The sequence below is a fragment of the Manduca sexta genome, chromosome 27, assembly GCF_014839805.1.
Source record: "Manduca sexta isolate Smith_Timp_Sample1 chromosome 27, JHU_Msex_v1.0, whole genome shotgun sequence".
Taxonomy (NCBI): domain Eukaryota; kingdom Metazoa; phylum Arthropoda; class Insecta; order Lepidoptera; family Sphingidae; genus Manduca; species Manduca sexta.
Window position 1 is genome coordinate 110,353 of NC_051141.1, and position 12,454 is coordinate 122,806.

A 12,454-nucleotide genomic window follows, 5' to 3' on the forward strand; every position below is an offset into this window, starting at 1 on the left:
CGTCGCGTAAGCTACCACTAATCTTCAAATGCAATATCCTCTTGGATTTGGAATTAGGAATCGATGTGTCATGCTCAAAAATCAGCATCGTCTTTTATCATAGAATGCCCACTGCTGATCATAAATTTTTCCTAAGGAGTTTGAGTCTGAGTTGGTAGGGACCTGCATTTAGTGTGACAATAACCACTGGTAATTACAATATCCTAACTCTTTATGTCAGCCCCCCCACCCTTGTGTTTACCTCGTGGTTGCCAATTCACATTGAGGCCGATAAAGTCTCGCTAATATTTCCTTGCCTTCTCCCGTTCTCTTATTTTAAGAGGTTTCTTTATCTTTCCCCCACATTTTTTTCCCCGCTATCCCCTCCCCAATTTCCTCCAGGGCTCTGCAGTCGCTAAGCTGGGGGGTTTCAGTATTCCATTCGCAGATTTCCCTCGGTGATGACTGCAGGGTCCGATACCCCTACAAAAACTCTACATATATAGAAGGTTTATGCTTGCGCTGATGACTCTTCGGCGGCAGAAATAGACAAAATAGTTACTTAGTGAAAGGCCGGTATCGTCTTCACCGGCGAGAGTCGTGACATGTTATTTAAACTAATTTATCAAATATATCTATAGGTATATATTTTGTTCTCTTACCTACCAGCCACACCTTTTTACGGGTCACATTATACTTTGCATTTTTAATTTTATTTTTAACACTAAATATCTGTGTTTGACCGTAGTTATATGAGTAATTCTTAATTATAATCATGTATCTTGATCTGTCATAAGTGCATCTATGTTCGCTTACGTGGCTACTGAAGTATTTTATTTTATATTAATTGTATGGTATATCGATAGAGACGGAGTTTCTACTACCGCTCCTTAATATATTACATCTCATCTATTTTAGACGACTGTTATTTCCAGGCAAGTATTTTTGATGTTTATATTTTTTAGTAGGTACATGAGTATGATCCATGTGTTTCTGAAAGTTCTTATTGCCTTGCTAGAGTAAAAATGTGACTGAAATCTCCTTTTATCAAAATGTATGTGCAGCAATAAAAATAAAGGCCACCGCTGGGCTTGACTTGGCTGATAATAATAAGTAATAAAATAGGTATTGACTTGCTTTAAGTTGATCCTTGTAAAACTATTATCATAATGTTTGGCACACCCTGTATCATCACAGAGGCGGATCAATTGCCTGCCACGAGTTTGTAAACATTAAGTGCAAACGGCCTTGATTAATCGTTCTATGCATTTATGGCGTACGAGGTACTGATTAGAATATGCAAAGATTTACGAATAATTTATTTAATAATTAATATTTTAGTCTTTTGAAAATATTAAACCACTAAAATGTTCCTTATTAATTTGCCTGAGTAGTAGTTTTCGTTGGAATTTAAAATGATGTGCACCAATGTGAAAGATATGCACAGAATCATCGATTTTTGTAATATTTTGGTTATGAAATTAATGAAACTCATACAAATAAAGGTAACATAATATATACAGAATAGTGATGTTTATTTTTTTCTATATGTAATTTAAATTTCGCGTGGATAGCTTCAAAAATACCATTTGCGCTTTCACCATCACAAATTTCACTTGTCTCATTTGACTATCTTATCCCATCGTCACATATTTGACGCATGATAAAAATCTAGTATGTTTGATCTCACTTCAAATCATGCGTAAAAAGTTATGTCAAAGTTACTCGAATATGTTATTTACAATCTGTCAACACGCTATCTTGTTTTCCAATGTGATGCAATGTAGGTTATTCCATTAATGATTGACAGTTTCTATCATTTTGATCCGCTAGGCTATAGATTTTGTGATGAGGAGACCAATGGCCATCGCATGTCAAGACTAATCACAGCATGCATCTTCTGCCGTGATGTTATAGATATTATCTCTATTGATTGTGAATATCTTGATAAAACGATCCGATGTGACAGTAACACTGGATTGCTAACCAACCAGCCAACGTTACAAGGATTCCAGACGAGAGATCGTTAGTAATCTGTCACTTAAGTTTATTGAATAATGAGATCTCTGAAAGGGACCGAGGGTCCATCTCCGGTTAATCAACTTTACTGTCTCTGGGAGAGATGGTGCTCTCTCTTACATATATTAACCTTTTATCCCTTCAAATATGAAGAAAAAGCTTGCTTGATTCTTGAGATCAGTGAATATTTTAGAGTCTAAACAAACCGCATCCTTACTTAGCTCTGTTAAATAGTTATTGTGCATGTTTAGAAATTCCTTCTCTAAGATTTAGCGTGTACTTAACTCTCGTGACGCATTTACTCCTCTGTTGAACAAATGCCTTTTCTGAAGACCAGACCGACTTGTTAGAAACAGCTTGCATCCAGCGAGTTCCTGCGCGCTTCATCGTGTCGTTTCTGTTGGAGAATTTTAGCTATAAAATAATATTGTGCTGCTAGCCTTCTCGTCTTGTCAGGGTATCAGGATCAGTCTGCTTAATCAAACATGACAGTCTCTCGAAGGCCGCATTCACTGCGCATGTCTTCGTCGAATTGTCAATCTAGTATAAATAAGTAGCGTGGATCCCAAGGAGAATTGTGAGTAGTGTATACGCGGGTAAACCAAATGTATCTATGAATTACAAAGTATATATGGAACGTCTTCCCATCAACGTATACCTACGTTTATTTGGGGCTGACTCGGAACTATAACGTGTGGTAATGAAAAAATAATAAATTACTAATGTGCTTTATGATTTTTTATCATAGGCACGGCTTAGGTCTCACTTTACCCGATGTTAAGTGTTGTGAAGACCACAAAAACATTCGATCGGCAAGAGATCAGTACATCCCCAGACGGCCAACATAGTTATGCCATTCTGCCTAATAGCTCCTTCATGACCTACTTGAAGGACCCCGAGTTGTAAGAGGGAGGGAACACGCATGCCGACAAACTATTCCACAGCTAAATGGTGCGGTAGAAGTATGAGTTGCCAAACATTTTTGTTCGAGCAGGGACGGAAGACTACATAGCTGTGGTTTCAAAATACATTACGAGTGGTATACTGATATCACTTGTGTTTCATTCGTGTCGCAGCAGCCCTTAGACACCTTGAATCAGGTAAACGATCTACAATATCTGATCGCCATATACTATATCAAATTGCGTTCCAAATAACGGAATGATAAAAGAGAATGGAACGCCGTCATTTTCGGCGCAATTCTGAGAAATTAGATCAGCGATCGATGCAAATAATCTTTTGTATTTGTTTAAAATAAAGAAATTTTAATTAGTTGATCGATGAAAATTAACGACACGTTCGAAATTAATTGAACGGGGAAACTAATTTCGTTGCTTTCGATGCATATTGATTATAATTAATAATAAATTGAAACAAAGAAAAATATTTAGGGTCATTTTGACATCGCATTACTAAATGAAACCACATAGTTATCTACTTAGAAATAACATTTTACAATAAATTACATTTATTTTACATCTACGGCTCAAGTAATTACTTGAGCCGTAGATGTAAAATAAAAAGTGTTAATTACGAACAAAATAAATATTAACAAAAAATAATTTTAACTTTACGCGCCCTAAAGCCACTACTATTATTCTAAGAGAATTCGTTGCAGTGGCAACATCATACTATTAGTCAGAAATATACCCACGCACACGCCTTCGCATTAAACTACAAAATGATCAAAAAATCTGAAAACTAATACCAGGATTTTCCATGAAAATACTAGTTATTAATGAATGTTTTAGGCACATTGTCATCAAAGTGAAGAGGAGTATGTCCTATCATTTGGTAATGCAATGTTAAAATGACCCTGTATATTGCAAAAGTATTATTGGACTACATATAATTGAAGATTAACTATATTCAAAATACAACATTAAGTTGTGTTGAGTATGAGTATAACTATTCACCCAGCATTATGCTTGCACGGTGGAAGATCTAAACACTTTAGTGGAGGTCATTACGCAGTGGCAAAATATACATAATGCAGAACATAATAATATGTTTATATACGTTGTGTTAGTGCAATAACAAGTTTATCGTGTTTTTGTAGGTTTACAAACAAAAACACGTAAATCTGAAAATAATGACGGGCAAATAAAAATATTTTTCCATAACTAAGTATGAAGCCAGTCATTCAAAAATTAAGTCCGTGTGGGTATTCGAAAGGGTAGGCAGGGGTGTTACTATTGTGCACATAGTTTACCGCACTTATGATTAGACGGAAGACAATGATCGCAAACTCTATTTACTAGAGTTTTAAACATATTTTTTTCTTATATTGATTGGTTTTAAATAAATCCTGATTGACTACGAAGTAAACTTGCGAACACAAAGACTCATATTTTCATATAAGAAAATAGTCCTTAGAGTCATTAATTTTTCTGAACATTGCACAAATTTTGAAATGTCACTGTATTGTTAAGCTTAAAAAATACTGTTTAGAAGAAGAAACATTATGGATATGGGCTAAATGTAATGCAAGCTTACATTGTAGGCAATTTACTGCACGCTACGAAACATCAATTACTTAGGACGACAAGCACAGTAAACCAAGTGATGTAGGAAGTAGCTACTGGCGTGGCACTAACTAGGCGAGCAGCTCGCTCACCTCACGTAGATAAAAAAATGCAAACAAAATTTCACACGGACATGGAGATAGTAAATATAATTTATCATTGTTTACAATGACAAGATATTCCCATTGTACACAATAGAATAGTAAAATTATTGAATAGAAGAATTGTTCTTCAACACTTGTTTACAAATATCTCCCAATGATAGATGTGTTTTGAGACAATTGCTATCGTCAGGTGAATATTACTTTATACGTATGAAGAAGTTATTTTTTGTTATATCCGGGTTTGTCGAATTTCGTCCCTGGTGTTTTCGGTACGACTTATGATTACATAAAATACAAAACTCATATCACTCCGTTATGTTTGAAGGGGCACCTGCTTTTCAATAAAAAACAATGTTACGATTTGTTTGCAATTTAATTATTTTGTTATGTGATTGAATTCTGCCTACAAGTCTTAAAGCGCTTATAGTTTTCGAAATTTCAATACTCACACTTCACATCTGTATCCCAAAAGGGGTAAACAGAGGTGCAACCAGGACATCCACTCTTTGCCTGAATGTTCTGTCCATAATGAGATAGGGAGATTACCTATCATCATAACTGACAAAAATTCCAGACTACAAGCTGATACTGAGCAGAAACACCCAGTATTATTTTGCTCGACCTCAGTGCGGTGGATCCCAGCGCGGTATTCCGCACGCTATAGAACTACGTCACGGTGGCTATTAATTACTCTGAATGTGATAAATAAGGCGACCAAAGTGCAACGGCGAGTCCTTCGACGGTCACCGGAATTATGTCGTGGTTTCTTACTGGGCCTACACAGAGTGACTGCGGAATAACTATAACATCTTTAAGATAAAGATCTGCCGTATTTTGCACCATGTACGAAACTGCAAAATCGTGAGCGGCTTCTATTTATGGTCATACGCTGTGTTCAATAAGCCGAAGATTCAGACAAATAAACTTGGTAGCTCATCAAATCCGTGCTCTCGCTGAAGATACTACAATATACCGTAAGTCATTATTTGTATACACTGCATAAGTGACAAGTTTTGGAGAAGAGAGTGACAACAAGTTCTGTTTACTATATGTTTTTAAACCTACTCCGAAGGAGAAAGGTTTATCCTCTGGTCTTAGTGTTTTTTTAATAATTAGCGTAATTTTTTTTTAGCATTATTTTTGAATTCAAATTTATAGATTCGGAATGGTCCCACTTTAATTTAATTTGTATAGGGCCTTGAACTTCGAAGATGCAGTAGAAAATTCTTCAAAAACTAATAAGGATTTGATGATAGTGTTTATGTATTAATCTCTATTTGCTTTTTTACATACGTGGTATCCACTGCTATTTACATGGAATTGCACAAACCCGATGATAATAATATTATGAATAAGACTTTTCAGTACTAAACTAATGCCCATCGCACATTAGCTGTACTTGGTAAATGAACACCGGTTACCCAACAGTGGGATCAATTTAAGGGAGAAGGGGTGGGGGGGTGCTGGGGTGTAATAAGGTTTTTTTTATTGCTTTGAATTACGAGACTAGCCGTATCGAATAGTGGATCCTCGACCCCCCTCTCACATATGTGAACCAAAACAAATGTAACTTAATTACTGTGAGATTATATAAATATTATACGGAATCATTAGAAAAAAAACCCAGTGGGATCAGTATCGATGCTGTGTCAAATCTCCAACGCGTGAATTTCATATCATTGTATACAAATTGTCGCGTAATGAGGTCATTACTGACATCCGCCGCCGTGATTACTACTTTATTATACGACAATCTTTGTTCATTCTCTGTAGATTTATCTCCGGATTTTGTCATACGGAAAGATGACATTTTTTAAATATAATACTGGTGGTAGGTCTCTCATATGTGAGAGTCCGCCTAGGTAAATACCACCGCTATGTCTATTTCTGCCGTCAAGCAGCAGTGGGTAGTCACTGTTGTGTTTTTAAAGGACATCGTAGCGAATGTAACTACTGGACATAATAAGTATTAACATCTCATATCTCAGGATGGCGAGTGCAGTGGAATGCCAAACAATAGTAATTCAATGTGTTGGATAATGTTTCTACTGTTTACAGACAGTCGCTTATCATCAGGTGTACGGCAAGCTCGTCTCTTCATTTAAAGCAATAAAAAAAATAGGCATGTCATATTGTTGTTAAAAATGTGAATTAAATAATCTTTACTATATGCAGAGGTTTTTAAATGACGCGTGGGCGCAATTGTTTGCACGTGGAATCTAAATTGTCGCTGAATATGAGCGGTTTATTTTCCGTGACCAACGGGTGTAATCTCAGATTGAATATTATTCATGTATTATACAGATTATCATAAGAAATAAAGTCGGTTACACTGGACTTCTCAAATTCAGGTAATAGGATATTTTTTATTCCATTACTCTGTATTATTTCCATACCTTGAGGAATTATATCCCTAATGCGCTACTGTAGTTAGTCCAGCCCACTACCTCGTACACTTGTATGAATCATAGATTTTGTACACGATTTTATGTGTCTAGGTGTAGTCTGCGTGTATCCATCCCCGAATCACTTTCCGGGAATGAAAATCACAAAATTTTCCAGGATAAATAGATTGTGTTAAATGAAAACATGGGCTATCTATGTACAAATTTCTATATAAATTCGTCTTCCCAAACTTGCGCATAGTAAGAAGTGACATTACCCTCAGACAGATGACATCCTGCCCGTGATTGAAGGCTACACCCACATGGAAACAGATTGAGACTTCCGTAGAGTCCGCATTCGCTTACTGCAATTTGAGTTCATTGGACAATGCTTTGTAAAAAAAGGAATTTGGAACAAAATAATCGTATTATATGCTGGTATATATATTATATCATAGCCTTGTAGTTAATACTGTCCCATTGCTGGGCACGGTCTGACGTAGTTCACCACGCTCGCCCTGCGTGTGTTGCAAGACAATTGCAACTGTCCCATACCTTCGAAATGTTTCATAGAGAATTCTTAGTTATATAGGTTTCCTTACAAAGTTTTCCTTCAGAAGTAAAATCGACAAATGATGAACAATACACACGAAAGAAGGAAAAGTCAGAGGTGTTTAAGGTTTTGTTCCTGCGGAAATTCGTCTCGGCAGTTCGTTCCATTCCCAAATAGGTTATCGCGCGCAATAAAGTACGTGAAGTTGAATTTACTATTCTATTTTTAATGGTGGTAGGATATATTTTATATCGGTCCGAATAAGTCACCTTAGACTACGTAAGTGTCTCGCGTTCCGGGATCAGCCTGTGTATATCTGGTTCCAACAGGCCGGCATAATTGTATGGACTGTCGAGGAGTAATCATCTCTCCTCAGTCGATGTTTTATTGGATCCCACTCCACTTATTATTAAGTGTAGCGGGGTCACTTTGTCGCGTCCCTATAACAGAAACAAAATAGCCGTTTAGGTGCTTGATTTTTTTACGAGAGTAGCGGGGGTAGGGATGTCCTTAACAAATAAGACACGAACGACTCGCGAATTCGCGTGTAGACTTCATGCGACAGTAATTATCACTAGGGAATTACTATCAGACATGCGTCGTATAGTGCTTGGTTACAATACTGGCTGAAGTTTTGTTTGTGGGTTTCCTTTCATTATTGCACAACGAAGTATAAAAATATTCAAATATTTAGGACAATTACCGTTTAAATAATATAATATGTCTGTTAAGATACAGGAGTGTCTTCATACATCGCTTTTATGGTCTCACCGCTAATCACGTCTGAGTAAATACTAATGGTCACGAAAGGCTACACAAACATCTAGATTAAGACATGAAACGTATAATATAGTAATGACAATATGAAGATAATTTGACAACAGTTTGCATTTTACGCATTTAAGATCCATGATATTTTATTTTTGTTTTGATTATTTTGATATTCAAGCGACGTCATATAGTACGACGTATTTTTTCTACCTAAACGTTTATGTTAAGGTCCGAGTTACGATGTCTGTATATTAAAATATATAATATAAGAATACGTAATAAATTTTAGGTAATTTTAAAAACTAGTTCTCCAATTATATGATTTCTTTCCGTCAAAAGAAGCTCCATCGTTAAATTAGAGTATAAGCATCGCCATCTTTATTTGGAAACTTGAATACAGATTGAGTTGTGTGCAAATGCTAATCTAAACGAGTCGTCACGGCAGATTTTTCAGTGTGTCGATGTCTAATTATGAAATATCCACGGAATAACCACAGACGTAGTTTCGTTACCAAGAGATGCGGGGGCAATGTCCTCGAGAAACTTGTTATAAAAGGACGTACACAATTACAATATCCTTGTCACAATGTATTTAGCATCGTTTAAACAAAATATCCTTTGCATTTGGCATGGTTCACATAAGTTCGAAATTTGAACGAATTTCAAGTTGTGTGTCAGTATTTATTATTGGTTGATAATAAACCTTCATACATCTGAGTTCCTTATTGCTATGAGGAATGATTTACAGAGTGACCTAAATTTATCAATTTAGTTGAAGCAGCTGTGATAGCTTATTTCATGTTTGGTTACTGTGGTGCAGGGCCGGTCTTGGTTATACAGGCGATTCGAGTGACTAAAATATTTGCCACCTCCTCTTTTTAAGGTCCAAAGGTATTTTTATCAAGGCGATTAGTCAAAGCCTAAAGCCTCGCTTCAGTCCTGGGCACCCCTTCGGACCTGATGTCCCGAGGGCCCCCCAGCTCGCCTCCCTGAAGCCGGAACTGGTGAGAGCAGTTGATAGAATTTGCGCGGCGTATCGCAACGCTATCGCTATCGTAAATTGAACGCCATGCCTATAATGTATCTTTTCAATGTAAAGAAAACTTACAGCTATATATTAATTATCTTACTAAAATGTAAAAACCGCTGACAAAATTTGTATGTAGACTCGTGAATAAGCTACATCCAGGTATAATCCATAGGTTCTCTTTAATTCCAGAATATTTCACACAAACTTTTATACAAGAAATGGCCTATTACAGTCATAAATGATATGAAATGATCAGGGAGTTAATTTATTTATTTGAAACTATAAAATGTTATACATTATTTAGATTCCGTCAATATTAAATCTACCACCAGTCAGGAAATCAGTTCTCACCAGAGAAGAACTGGTGAGAAACTCTTGTGTTCTTCTTTTCGAAATCAGCTTAAGGTATAAATTATAATGTGCCATATAGAGAAAAAATACAATTGTTTTTTATTGTTGTTTAGAGCAGTTCATTGACGTACTCGCAAAGTAGGTAATAAATAAATTTTTAATTTCCATACGAGTGCTGACTCCTCTCAGGAATCATGATATAATTATCTCTGAAGTTCTTCAATATATACCCTTAGTACCTATATATAGTATGTGAAATGACCAGAACAGTCCATATAAGCAGCACCCGTTCATTAGTATGACGCATGCGCCGTCCATCGGCCTCCTACAACCATTTTGCAGCGAAGTGGCCGACCCGTCACATGACGCCGCAGCAGGCACAGATAGTTAGAGAGTGGGTACCCAAGCCGCTTACAATCATTTTATATATTCGATAGAATGATATAATTTAAAAGAAAATCACACGAAAATATTTAATCCCAGGCATTTATATTCTCTATGTATTCTGAGATCTGGAGATAAGCTTTATTACACAATCGCTTAATATATGTACGACTGGATTTAATAGGATGGTATTGTTTTTTTATAATATATTTACCCCGTCCAAAATATCAATTTGATGTCAAATAACTCATGAATGGAAGACAGCGCAAGACCGAAGCGACAGGAAAATGAAGTTTAAGGTCGAAACGCACGTGAGGTTCTTAGACATCGGTAGCATAAGGTCAGGGTCCGGCTGCCCTTGTGTGCCAAACGTGATGTCAAACGCCGCGGGCAGTTTAAAAATACAACTGAGTTTATTATTTTATGAATATTAATATCCCGTGTAAGGTTATCTCTAAACTAATACAGATACACGCTTACGTTTTTTATCCCTGAAGGGATAGGTAGAGGTACCCAGTTTCTGCTGTATATATTCCGTCCTATGATATGATCAGGGACGAGCCTATCCAGCCATATCGAGCAAACGTTTTCTCCAGGCTTATACTGAGTATAAAAACTCAAAATCATTGCTCGACCTAGGGATCGAACCCGAGATATAAGCACTACAGTCGTACAGTAATACCACTACGCTTTCGAGGTAGTCTAAGCTAAAATGTGAAGAAAAATCTTTGTACGTCTTTATTAGTACATTGCCCGCACTGGTGAGTATGAGATTTGGCATAATTAAAGTTCATATACACACGTAGAATTACAATGACATTCAAACTTTAAACAATTATGATTCGCGTTCAATATTTTATCAATGGGCAAATCTTTAAAACTTATATTTAAATGCATAGTCATTTGCATAATATTATGTCATTGATATTAAAAATTTTCACGTGTATGTTCATATAAAAACTGAAGTATTCGTTTGTTAGTTTCAACCCGTTAATCTCAAAAACTACTCCAATGTAGATCTTTTTACTAAGAAAGTCGATTTGTACCTACATGAAGCCCTGTTCACTCATAACTGGTTGGTATAAAAACACTTAACCTCTATCACCGGAGTTATAACAAAAACGTATCCATCAGAATAAAGTTCTTTGTAAATCGTTTTATCTGTATGTTATATATAGGGCCCGGATTAATATGTAAATACATATTTTTAATTTACGCGATTTTCGTTCTAGAACTTATTCTCTACATCTATTATCGTATTTGGATTGTGAAAAACTATTTTTTAAATTTTCCATATTTTTCCATATTTTAAGGTTAAGTCCATATTTTACAAAAAAATATCACCATCATTCATATTTTCAAACATCATACGTACGTAACGTTTTGAGCTGCTTGCGTGTCGTATTTTTACGTACTTACCTACATTTGCGCTACTACATATTATATTTTTCTTTCGACGTTTCGAAGACTGCAGCCTTCATGGTCACGGGGCGAACTAAGGTGTTGGTCGTCCGAAAGGGCTGCAAAGTCTTCGAAACGTCGAGATAAAAATATAATATAAATAACCGCGATAGAATAAAAAAAAATATTTTTGATGAAACAATAATTTTTATAGAATTCGAATTCAACATTTCGATACCTTTTTAAAAGTTTTTTTTTTTAAATATAACTCTTGCTGTAACAGTAACTGAATTTTCAAAATAAAGAATGTTTAAAATGAACGGTATTGTTGTTCTATACTCCATATTTTTGCCATATTTTAGATTTTTTTCTCCATATTATATGTACATATTTGGCATTTTTTTCTACATATTTATCCGGGCCCTAGTTATATACCTACTTACTGTGCCAAATTTGTGATACCGTCTTACTTTCGGTACGACTACTTAATATTCGTTAAAATTCATTGAAAAATTGAGCATATTCATTGTAAGTAGTATAATAACATACTATGATTTTGTTCAAATAAATAAGATAATAGTTTGTGTTTACAATTTATGTTATATTCTTATGATTACAAGTGGTTAGCGGTTGGTATAGTTTGTTGGAATTGGCATTTAAAATCCATTCTCTATGTGCATTGTGCACGCAATACTGGTCTTTGTTGTCGACACTGGATTTATGTCACTGGCAGTTATAACTACATGTTGAATGTTGATGGCGATGGCTGTTTTACAAAACACAATAGGGTACCGGACTCATTTTTGTTCTTTACTATTATCAAATATTTACAAAACATAAATAATAACACAGAAGGAATTATTAAATTCCGGTAAGAAATCAACAAGTTATAAGTCTTTAAATTTCGGTGGAAGGGGTAATTAACAAGAAACAGAAAAGAGACGAAATACCCT